At 37.3% G+C, this 12,198-nt stretch overlaps 2 pseudogenes; both read right to left on the bottom strand.

Annotated features, from left to right (window-relative positions):
• Window positions 1–4,843: 4,843 nt before the first annotated feature.
• On the bottom strand, window positions 4,844–9,771 carry LOC116637300 (annotated as a pseudogene).
• A 444-nt stretch (window positions 9,772–10,215) lies between these two features.
• Window positions 10,216–10,591, bottom strand: LOC116637352 (annotated as a pseudogene).
• Between the last annotated feature and the right edge of the window lie 1,607 nt (window positions 10,592–12,198).

A 12,198-nucleotide genomic window follows, 5' to 3' on the forward strand; every position in this document is an offset into this window, starting at 1 on the left:
TAAACCTAAAACTGCTATTACTTTTTTAAATTAATTTTTAAAAATATATATACTGGGCAGCAATAATAATAATAATAATAAACAGAGTCTTAAAGTCAACTCATCACAACAGCCAATCCAAGTTTTTCCCCAGTTCTGATGAGACAGTGGATAAATCAGTGAATTTGTCATTGAATATCATTAGAACAAAGATATTATGAATAACCACAGACCATAAATAATCAAAAAGTATTATTTATAAAATATAAAGGCATTTAAATAGTAAACAAACTGCTTTCTCACGAGCCTCATCTCATCCTTTAAAACACAATGTATTCAGGTAACAAAATTCATGCAAATAACACATCCTTTCCCTTTCCCAACCTACCTCTTAGAGAAGCATTAAAAATAAGAACAGACTTAAAGATATGAATGCAAGATCTGAAATCATAAAACCTATGAGGCAATAAGCTCCTTGACCCAAATCCGGGCAAAGACTTTTTTGGATTTGACACCAAAGTACAAAAAACAAAAGCAAAAATAAACACATGGGACTACGTCAAACTAAAAAGCTTCTGCAGAGCAAAGGAAACCACCTACAGAATGAAAAGGAAACATACTGAATGGGAGAAAAGATTTGCAAATCAAATATCTGAAAAGGGATTCATGCACCAAATCTATCAAGAACTCATACAGCTCAATAACAAAAACAATCTGATTAAAAACGGGCAGAGGATTTAAGTAGACATTTTCCAAAGACGACACACAATGGCCAACAGATACACAAAAAGGTGCTCAATCAACATGACTAATCATCAGGGAAATGCAAATCAAAACTACAATGAGATATCATCTCACACCTATTGGAATGGTTATCATCAAAAAGACAAGAAATAAGTGTTGGAGAGAATGGAACCCTCATGCACTGTTGATGGGAATGCAAATTGGTACATCCACTATGGAAAACAATATGAAGGTTCCTCAAAAAAATAGAACTACCATATGATCCAGCAATTCCACTACTGGGTATTTATCTGAAGAAAATGAAAACACTAATTCAAAAAGGTATATGCACCCCACATTCATTGCAGTATTATTTACAATAGCCAAGATATGGAAATAACCTAAATGTCCATCAATAGATGAACAGATAAAGGAAATGTGATGGGTATGTATGTAATGAAATATTATTCAGCCATAAAAAGAATCAAGTCTTGTCATTTGTGACAACATGGATAGACTTTGAGGGCATTATGCTAAATAAATAAGTCATACAGAAAAAGATAAATACTGTATGACTTCACTTATATGCAGAATTTAAAAAAACAAACAAAAAATATGCTCATGGATATAGAAAACAGGTTGGTGGTTGCCTGAGGTGGGGATTGGGGGTGGGCAAAATGGGTGAAAAAGATCAAAAAGGTACAAATTTCTATTGTAAAATAAATAAGCTGGGAACGTAATGTACAGTATAGTAACTGTAGTTAATAATACTGTGTTGCATATTTGCAAGTAACTAGGACAGTGGATATTGAAAGTTCTCATTATAAGGAAAAAAATTTGTCACTATGTATGATAACAGATGTCAACTAGACTTAACTGTGGTGATCATTTTGCAATGTATACAAATATGAAACCATTATGTTGTACACCTGACACTAATATAATGTTATGTCAATTTTACCTTAATTAAAACACAACAAAACAAAAAGACATAATGCCAAAGGGAGACAAAAACAATGGATGAGATAATGGATAAAAAATGCACTTGAGAAATTTACAAATTGTACCCTCATTCCCAAAGTTCATTGTTCTTTAACAACCCACCTGCCCCATTCCAATATCAGCGGACTGAAGGGAAAAAAAAAACACTAGCCCTTCAGTTTGCACATGAATCTCTAACCTGGAAATGCATGAACAGGAATAAGACATTGCATGACATAACTGGCTCACTCCCCCGATGGGCCACTCTGACAGCGCCTCATCAGAAGCCAGAGAAGATGGAAAGAAAAAGAGTTACTGAAAAGCACCAGAAAATAAATTCTTGAAATTAGGATAATTCTGTTCAGTAAAAATTGATTGAGTAAATCATTTCTAATGATTGAATTGTCCTGGCACATTTGTGTTACTGAAATTTTAGCAAATGCTACTTCTAAGCCTCCAGCATGCTCACTTCCCTTAAAACAAAATTACAGTTCCATGTACATGGGAAAACTGTTATATCGATCATTCCTGTGGCCTCTGAATTATACTTTGCCAATCAGAAAACAACATTAGTCATTAAGGAGTATTTTCAAAGGGATAATAGTTCCCCAAAACTAATCCCAAAGGAAACATTCATTCTTGACCTTCTCTGTACAAAGTTTTATATACAAGTGAGATCTAGCATATGTCCTCCACAGTCCAGGCCAGATTTAAATCTGAGTGGTTACACTCGGCTATTTCATTAAAATCCTGCCAATTCAAATGCAGTAGCACTTTCTCAAGGGAAGAAAAACAAGTACAGGGTTCCTACAGCAGATTATTTTGACATTTTTTTCTCCTGTGCCTGCACATGTTATGAAGAATACATTTTCAGAATCACATACCAAGAAATACTATTTTCAGTTCCCTCCTTTAATTCTCTGGAGTTATTATGTGCTTCCCCGGAAGCCCAGCTCCCCCTTTGATCGGCCTCACTCATAGATGCAAGAACCACTACCCCTAATCCCACCACTTGCTCCAGAGACACAACTAATCAACTTCTTCGTTATTTTACATTTCACTGTGTCAATTTATAGATATCTATTTCTAAAACTCTCATTTCCCATTGTCATTGTTCCAGTATGCCTGAGAGTGTCTGAAATGCCAGAAAAAAATTCCTGCTATATGGTTTATTAGAAAACACCAGATTACATATTTCAAATGCTATATGCCACTTGTTTATGAACACAGAGATTTCCTGGGCCATCATAGGCTTTGAAAGTCTGGCCACCTCAAGCACAAGTAAAAATGTGAGAAGGTGCTGCTTTGTGATTCTAGACACAGCTACGATATTGCTAGATGGGCTGACTCTGGTTCTCTCCATAATGGTAAGTGAATAGCAGGGAGCTAGAAAAAAGATTCACATGAAGGTCATTTCTCTTCACTCCGGACTAGTAATGGTACTGAATCAGCACAATTAGGGGAACACTGAACTTCATTCTACAGATCCAGCTCTCTGCACTGAGAGAGAAATGCATTTCTTGCTTCACTTTCTCTATTACTACAATTTTAGTCTTTGGTTTTAGCCATATGCAAAGTATCTGGGTAGCCAGCACTTACCCACCGATTTTCGGCAGAAGGCTTTGCTGCCCATCATTCCACATCCCAAGGTATTTATTGCCTACTACATGCCTGTTCTAGACAATAAGGATAGACTAGTAAACAAAACAGGCCTATCTTTCATCCAAGATCTTCTGAAAAATAGATGCTTCTTGCTTCCCACATTACTGCTGCTTTCGGAACCTTCCCTAAACCTGTCCTATGTCTGCACTCTCTTTCCCAACTAAATTCCTGCCTGCATAAATCCCTGTCACTGTGGAAAGGTGACTGGATTTAAACTCTTTTTAGCACAGATTTGGAGGTTTGCAATCTACACTGTTCTAGTAGCGATTCCTGATTTAAATGATCAAATTTCACTACATGGATAAAGCAGTCTTTCCCTAATTTACAGAATGGTGGTAATCCCCATGATTTAGTCATTTCTCCATCTTCATATAGTTAGGGTTGGCAATGCTTAAAATGGAATATAGATTTGGAGTGAGGGAAGGGAGAATTTTACAAGATATCTAATCCTTGCTATTTTGCCATCAACAATAGTGCCAGGTAATAGAAACACATAATTTCTCTCATTTGTTAAGACTTAGGACATTTTGATTTACACTTTCACGTAAAAGACAACACACATCTTTGAAGAGGGACTACTGTTAAAATCAAATTACCAATAGTTTGGTACCACTTTAAACTGACAAAAAAAAAAAAAAAAAAATGAAAACAGCCCAAACTGTTCATCTGCAGTAGATGCATGAATAAATTGTGGATTTATGCAATAGAATACTATACAGCAATGAGAATGAGCAAACTACAAGCAGACTCCACAATATGGATCAAATTCACACACAAAATGTTGAGCAACAGAAGTCAGAGCCAGAAAGAGAATATACTGTAATGATTCCCTTTACATAAAGTTCAAATATTGACAGAACTCATCTACAGTATTAGAAGTTAGAATAGTAGCTACCCACGGCAGGGACGGGGACGATAACTACAAGGGCATGAGGGAAGTGTCAGGGCTGCTGATTATATTCTGTTTCTTGACCCTAGAGCTGGTTACACAGATGTGGTCTTTTCCTGAAAAATCATTGATATGCAAACTTAAAACATGTATTTTCCCACAAGCATTTTATATTTCAATAAAATTTATAAAAATAAAACCGTCGGGGCGCCTGGGTGGCTCAGTCCGTTAAGCGGCTGCTTTCGGCTCAGGTCATGATCCTGGGGTCCTGGGATTGAGCCCCACATCCGGCTCCCTGCTCAGCAGAGAGCCTGTTTCTCCCTCTCCATCTGCCTGTCACTCTGCCTACTTGTGCTCTCTGTGTCAAATAAATAAATAAAATCTTAAAAAAATAAAATAAATAAATAAATAAAACTGTCATTTTAAATAAGCTAAATCAAAATTTTCTAATCTAAGGTGATATAATGAGAAACCACAGATGCTACTTTAATGGTTTCTCACAACATGACCCAAATACCTGGGGACATCTGCAGCAGTGAAAATTTTTTTCCTCTCAGGTCAACAAAGAAATTATTTTTAAAAACACTCGGGAATTTCCTCCCCTACCCCTCAGAGAAGGGAATCATCAGTACAGCCACCCTCTAGGTCCTAACGGAATTCTTGAAGGTTGGAGACCCCGTAGAAGTGGACAAAGGCTGCGGCCACCACCAGGGCATGAAAAATCTGATGAGAATGGATTTTCCAAGAAATTTTCCAAGAAAGAAGCACTCAGGAATTCCAGCAGCATAAAAGCCAGCTCCACTGATGTACATCACAGCCATGAGGAAGAACCAGCTCATCTGACCCACTGTGGTGGCCTTGACAAAGCCCTCAGCGATAGTAGAGTGATGGCGGGCACAGCACCGCTCACACCAAGCCCCAGGAACGCTCCTGCTCTTGTCTGCCAGTGGTTAGGAGTGGCAAACGAGTCCCACTGTGCCACAGTGATGGCAGAGATGCCCAGGACACAGATGGTGGAGAGGGAGATGAGCCGTGGCTGTGGGGAGCAGTAGGAGTAATAGAGCCAGGGGACAAAGCTCCCCATTCTCAGCAGAGCAATCTCTGAATAATCCAGTTTGGAAAAATGTCCGAGAGACTTTCTCCGAATGACAACAGATGGTGTGAAAGAGCCAGGAGAAGCTGAGGCAGAGCACTGCCCCCAAAAAGAACATCCCCCAAACCACCCGCTCCTGTGCAGGGACCATGAAGTACACATTCGGTCTGAGCATGGTCAAGATTCCCAAAAAGAGAAAGAGCACAAAACCAAGCAGATGGGTCCAGATGTTGCCAGTTTCTGTATGGCTGTGGAAAAGGCTCTTGAAGCAAGCCCAGAAGGAGGGCAGCGGTGCTCTATGGCCATGTAGCAAGTAGTCATTGTCCTTTAGCCGGTCAGGGAGTACGTCATATGGGATGACCCTCCAGCGTCCCTCCCAGACCTTTCACACAAACTCCTCCACCTTCCCCATGGCATGGTGGGCTTGCAGGGGAGGTCAGTACCTGCACCTCCTCCTCCTCTTCCTGGGGCCCTGGGCATGCTTGCTCTTCTTCAGCTGCTGTGGGGGGGCTCTGCTGGGGGCCACAGTCCCCTGCGCTATATCCCTCGGCGCTGGAGGTGGCCTGCTGAGCAGCCCCAGATCTCAGCGCCCTCCCCTGCAGCAGTGAAATTAAGCCTTACCTAATGACTGAAAATCAGTCACTGAAGAAATTCATCTACCAAAAGCCTTTATAATAATAGTCAAGAAAAAAGTTGGATGGTGTGAAAATCAATGTAAAAGTGGAAGCAATTTTCACTGCATTTTTATATTTGAGAACCAATTTAAAAATGTATAGATTAACAATTTAAGTAGCTATATGTATTATAATGGCATTGACCATCAGACTTTGCTTATCTATCACACATTACCATTACCCATTCATTCTAACAGTAAAAATAAATTTGAAGAATGACAGTTTTGGTATGCAATATTATGAAAGAGAAGTTAATCGAATTCTACAGCTAAAATAAAAAGAAAAAAGTCTTTCAGAACACTGCTAGGTACAAGGAGAAGAGACTAGAAGCACAGAGTTTGAGAGAGGAAGAGATGAGACTAAAACAGAAGATACCAGGATTCTAGTGCTGTGAGAGCCCGTGGTCAGCCTCAACTCCTGCCTCACTTCTCCTCCTACCAAGGGCACTTTATGTTCCAAAGCGACGTAGGCAGTTTCATTTTCCCGAAATCGTTAATGCTCTTTGATGTCAAGTGGCCCCTCTTCATTGCATGTATCCCCCACTCCTAGCTGACAAGCATTCACTCTAAATTCTGACACCCTCGGCTTTCTGAAGCTTTTTCCAAACCCCCACATTTCCCCTCTTCCTTTGCTGGAATGCACAACTCTTCCTTCCATGCCCACACACTACTCTCCACACATTATTGTCACAGCCCCTTAACTCTATCTATAGGCTTATTTTTACACTTGCTTTGTTCCCAGGTCATTCAAGTGTTAGTCATAGTTAGCAGGCACCTCTGACTCATCTTTGCAGCCATGACCACAGAGCACAGTGTCCACGTCACCTAGTACATCCCAGACAGAGAGAGCGTTCTGCAAAGATTTCATGAATTCAAGTAATTCTTGAAATCCGGTTATCAGAATACTGTTCAAATGAAAATCTAACATGCTCAAATTAAATCTATTATGCCAGAGAACATGAATCTAGTAAGATTTAGGGCAAAGTTTTAAAAGACTCTGGGTTTTTAAGACCTCATTCCAGAGTTATGGGTGTTAAGGAGTTCCTTCTGATACACATCCATCAATTAAGGATGGGGAGTGAGTAAAAGGGGGTTGAATCTTCACAAGCAAACAATTTAATGTCACTTGTCACATTAAAATTTACAGCTTAAGAGATTTGAAACACATCATAGAATACAAAAAAAAAAAAAAAAAAAAAAAAAAAAACAGCTCTGAGTTCCCTGGACAGTCCTGGGATGTAGATTAGAACCAAAACACCTAATTTTACTTTCTCTTTTAAGCCTATTTCATAGTCCAATCCTGCAGCCCCACCCACAATCATTTTTTTCTTAAGATTTTTATTTATTTATTTGAGAGAGAGAGAGAACGAGCTGGGAGAGGCAGAGGGAGAGGGAGAAGCAGGCTCCCCGAGGAGCAGGGAGCCCAATGCGGGGCTCGATTCCAGGACCTTGGAATCATGAGCTAAGCCGAAGGCAGACACTTAACCGACTGAGCCACCTAGCTGCTCCCAGACAATCATTCTTTTAAGTTTAAAGTATAACTGTGTTCTTGACAAAGGCATGAGGTTGTTTTCATTTGCTCTTTTTATAGTTTCTTAAGTCAAAAACTGAAGTTTTTGCTTGGAGTCCTTTTTCTTTTCTGATACAGGCATTTAGAACATTAAATTTCATCCAAAGTACGACTTTAAATACTGCCTACAAATGATGATATATTGGGTTTCCATCGAAAGTGTATTATCTAGTTTCTAATATTTGGAGATTTTTCAGATATCTTTCTGTGATTGATTACTGATTGATCTCACTGTGGTTAGAGAACACACTTGTTCTCTTGGATCTTTTTAAATTTATTGAGACTTGTATTATGGCCCAGTGTATAATATATCTTGATAACTGTTCCTTGTGCACTTGAAAAGGATGTGTTTTCTACAGTTAGTTTGAGTGTTCTTAAATGTCCATTAGGTCAAGTGAGTTGATAAAATGGTTTAAGTGGTTTATTTCCTTACTGCTTTTCTATTCTAGCAATTACTAAAAAACAGATACTGAAATCTACCCAACTATAATTATTGTGTTGTCTATTTCTCATTGGATTTCTGTCAGTTTCTTGCTTCATATATTTTGAAGCTCTGTTAGTAGCTGCATAAACATTTAGGATTGTTACATCCTCTTGATGAATTGACACCTTTTATCATTCTGAAAAGGCTCTCTTTATCCCTGATAATAGTTTAATCTAAAATCTACTTTATCTGATAGGAATATAATAGTCCAGCTTTCTTTGGATTATAGTTAGCATGGTTTCTCTAACCCATCCTTTAGTCTTAATCTATTTTTTTCTATTTGTTTCTTTTTTTTGATGTAGTGTTCCATGATTCATTGTTTGCGTATAACACCCAGTGCTCCATTCAGTACGTGCCCTCTTTAATACCAATCACCAGGCTAACCGATCCCCCCACCCCCTCCCCTCTAGAATCCTCAGTTTGTTTCTCAGAGTCCATAGTCTCTCATGGCTCTTCTCCCCCTCCAATTTCCCCCCTTCATTTTTCCCTTCCTACTATCTTTTTTTTTAACATATAATGTATTATTTGTTTCAGAGGTACAGTCAATCTATTTTGTCTATATATTTCAAATGGGTTCCTTATAGACAGCATATAGTTGGATCTTATATTTTTCCAATCTGAAAATTTTGCCTTTAATTGGTGGGCTCAGACCACTTATATTTAAAGTGATTATCAATATGGTTGGATTTAAATCTATTATCTTGCAATTTATTTTCTGTTTGTATCATCAAGTCTGCCTCCAAGAGATACTATCCCACTTCATGCATGCTATGAGAATCTTATAATAATATACTTATAATAATATACTTATAATAATAATCTTATAATAATATACTGATATAATGTATTTTGGGGTTTATAACATATGTAGAAGGAAAGTGTATGGCAACAAAGCCAATCCTGAGATCATTAGCTGAGCTGAAATCAAGAGTCAGACATTTAACCAACTGAGTCACACAGGCACCCTTAAAAATTTATTTTAAATTAGTGTCATTCCATACTGAGTGCATTTTTCTGTATCAGCTGAGATATTTATTTTTCTGAATTAATATTTTAATGTGGTGAATTACACTGATAGATTTTGATGAAAATCATCCTTGCATAACTAAAATAGAGCCTACTTGATCATGTATTCTGGTTCACACAATTGGATTCAATACCACAAGACTCCCTCACATTACCCTTTTAAGCCATAAATATTCCCTCCCCCTGACAACCACTAAGATGTTCTCGATTTCTATAATTTTGTCAATAGAATATATAAATGGAATCATATAGTATGTGACTTAATTTTTTTCCCACTCAGCATAATACCCTTTAGAGCCATCCAAATTTTTACATGTATTAGTAGTTTATTCCTTTACATTGCTGAGTAATATTCTGTGGTATAGATGTACCATAGTTCATTTTTAACTATTCACACTTTTTTATTAAATTGTGGATAGTTTCTAGTTTGGGGACCTTATGAATAAAACTGCTATAAACATTTGTGTACATGGTCCTGCATGAAAATAAGTCTTCATTTCTATGAAATAAATGTTCAGGAGTACAATTGCTGATTCTTATGGTAAATCCATTTTTAGTTTGAAAATAATTGCCAAACTACTTTCCAGCATGGCTTTACCATTTTACATTCTCCCCTGCAATGTATGAGGGATGCAGTTTCTCCACATGCTTGACAGCATTTGGTATTATCACTACTATTTATTAGAGCCATCCTGATAGATGTCTAGTGATATCTCATTACAGTTTTAATTTTCATTTCTCTAATGGCTAATGATGTTAAACATCTTTTCACTTGTTATTTTTTTTTCTTTTTTGTCATCTGTATATCCTCTGTGGTGAAAAAACTGTTACGGCCTTGTGCCCAATTTTGTAATTGGATTGTTTGTCTTCTTAATGTTGGGTTTTGAGAGTGTAATGTATTGTAGATATTAGATCTCTGCTGGGTATGTGACTTAGAAATATCTCCTCCCAGTCTGCAGTTTGTCTTTTTATTCTTTTAACAGGGTCATTCATAGAGCAGAGGTTTTTATTTTTGTTTAGGTACAATTAATCAGTTTTTCCTCTTATGGATCATGCTTTTGATGTCAAGTCTAAAAAATAGCTCTAGAACGTGAATATTTTTTTCCTATAGTTTTTTTTTTTTTTTTCCCCAAGTACCAGTCATCTTTTATTGGATGTTAATTCTGAATTAGAATATGAAAGGATTCAAGGGTGCCAGGCAAAGGTCATGGTCAGGAATGCCGAATGTGCCTCCACACTGGGCCCTCTTCAGTGGTACTTGCGCAGCCACTCGTGTTTGAGTTCCTTGTAACGATAGTAGTTGAAAAGCACATAAGCTGCAGGCACCATAGAAATCCCCGCAACGCCCCCTTTCTTCACATTGACATACTTGTTGTAATACCGTAGTAACCTCTTTGAAACGCTCCAGCAATGCCCTTAGGGGTGAAGTCCCGCATCAGTATCCAGCTGGGCAGCTCTCCTAGTTTCACATCCATGAGCTTCTTCTCCCTCACTGGTACGACTGATGCCATCTTGGAGTCCTGGGTGTCCTTTTTCCTATAGTCTTTTCTAGATGTTTATAATTTACATTTTACATTTTGACTCTATGATCTATCTTGAGTTAACTTTTGTGGAAGGTGTGAAGTTTAGATTGAGGTGTGGTTTTGTTTTGTTTTGTTTTTATTTGCCTATAGATGTCCAATTGCCTATTGGCTTTTTAAGTCAATCATATACATCTGGCAAACTTACTGAACTCTGTTTTAGTAATAGTAGTTTGTTGATTCTAATGCTTTTCTATGTAGCATTATGTCTGCAAATCAGAAGCTTTACTTCTGCCAATATTTACTTTTTCCCTTGTAGCATTAGCCAGAACCTATCACTCAGTATTAAACTGTTATAATAAGAACAAGCAGCTTTTTCTTATCCTTGATCCTAAAGAGGAAGCATCTACATTTCTTCATTAAGTATAATATTTGCTGTAAGGCTTTGATAAATAACTTTTACCACATCAAGGAAGCTACCTTTTCTAACGTCCTTTAAAATTTTATTTTTAAATAACTGTTATTTATGTTATTTAAATAACTGTTATTTACCATATCAAGTGCATTTTCTGTATCAGTAATTATTTTTCTGTGTCAACATTTTAATGTGATAAATTACATTGATAAATTTCTGCTGTAAAATTATCCTTGCATAACTAAGATAGAGCCTATTTGATCATGGTTTTTGGTCCACACAATTGGATTCCATTAGCTTAAGATTTTGTTTCTCTATAGAAGTGAAAGGGTCTATAATTTTTTTGCATTTTTGGAATTATGATTTCATTTGCCTCATATTATAAGGTAAGCAACTTAGCTCCTTTATTTTCTAGAATAACTTAAATAAGAAAGGAATTACTCTTACTTGAAAAATCAGAACACATCTATAAAAACATTGGGTTTGAGGTATTTTTATTATAATTTCAACTTAATACTTATTGGTTAACTCAAGTCTCTCTCTCTCTCTCTCTCGCTCTCTCGCTCTCCCACCAATTTTAGTGACACTGTCTGAATGAACTTTCCTTGGATTCAGTTTGGTATGCAATATAGTGGATCAATAACAAAGTCCATCCTTCTAGGGCTCCATGAAGATTACAGAAAGTATGAGAAAAACATGTCCCCATTTACTCTGCCAAGATTCTGGACTCATCACCTTGTGATCTTTTGTTTTCTGTTCTGTGACCACTTGAGTACAGTTTCCTTGAATAGACATTAAGAAAGAAACTAATTTCGGATAGAGAACATTATCCATTGATTCAAAATTTTAAAATATTGCTTATTCTCAATCAATAAAATATATATAAAATCTTCAATCCTACTGATAATTACTCTTTCAAAATTATATTAAATGTCTACTCTGGCAGGCACTATGTTCACTTCTAGAAAAAAGTCAAAAATGAGCATATCATTGTTCTGTCTCTATGAGCTTACAGGCTAGTTAAGGAACAAGGCTTAGGAATAAACACTTCTGGGTGGCTCAGTCAGTTAAGCGTCTGCTTTCAGCTCAGGTTGTGAGGCCAGGGTCCTGGGATTGAGTCCTGCATCAGGCTCCCTGCTCAGCAGTAGAGTCTGCTTTTCCCTCTGTCTCTCTCTGTCTGTCT

The sequence above is a fragment of the Phoca vitulina genome, unplaced genomic scaffold (genome assembly GCF_004348235.1).
Source record: "Phoca vitulina isolate PV1807 unplaced genomic scaffold, GSC_HSeal_1.0 scaffold14, whole genome shotgun sequence".
Taxonomy (NCBI): domain Eukaryota; kingdom Metazoa; phylum Chordata; class Mammalia; order Carnivora; family Phocidae; genus Phoca; species Phoca vitulina.